Source organism: Pteropus vampyrus, unplaced genomic scaffold (assembly GCF_000151845.1).
Source record: "Pteropus vampyrus isolate Shadow unplaced genomic scaffold, Pvam_2.0 Scaffold3, whole genome shotgun sequence".
Taxonomy (NCBI): domain Eukaryota; kingdom Metazoa; phylum Chordata; class Mammalia; order Chiroptera; family Pteropodidae; genus Pteropus; species Pteropus vampyrus.
In genome coordinates this window covers 20,244,715-20,245,093 of record NW_011888784.1, presented here as the reverse complement: position 1 = coordinate 20,245,093, position 379 = coordinate 20,244,715, and positions in this window count along the sequence as shown.

Here is a 379-nt window from a genome sequence, read left to right as displayed (position 1 = left end):
TCTGATTGGGTGTGTTCTGCTACCTTGTCTTCCAGTTCTCTGATTTGATCTTCTGCTTCATCCAATCCACTATTGAATCCTTCTAGTGTATTCTTCATTTCAGTTATTGTATTCTTCATTTCCGTCTGTTTCTTTTTTTATGGTTTCTATGTCCTTTTTTATACTTACTATCTCTCTATTGAGAGAGAGTTGCCAGTGTGGATTGGGAGATGGGGAGTGGGACATGGTGGTTCACTCAATGGGCTGCCTGGGGTAACTTGTGGGAGTGGGGTGGGGTGGGGCGGGATCTCAGAGAGTCAGATCAATACAGCCTCATCTTGCTGCAACTTTGGTAACAGTTCAGCTTTGTACAGAAGTACAAGATCACAGCAAGACCAAC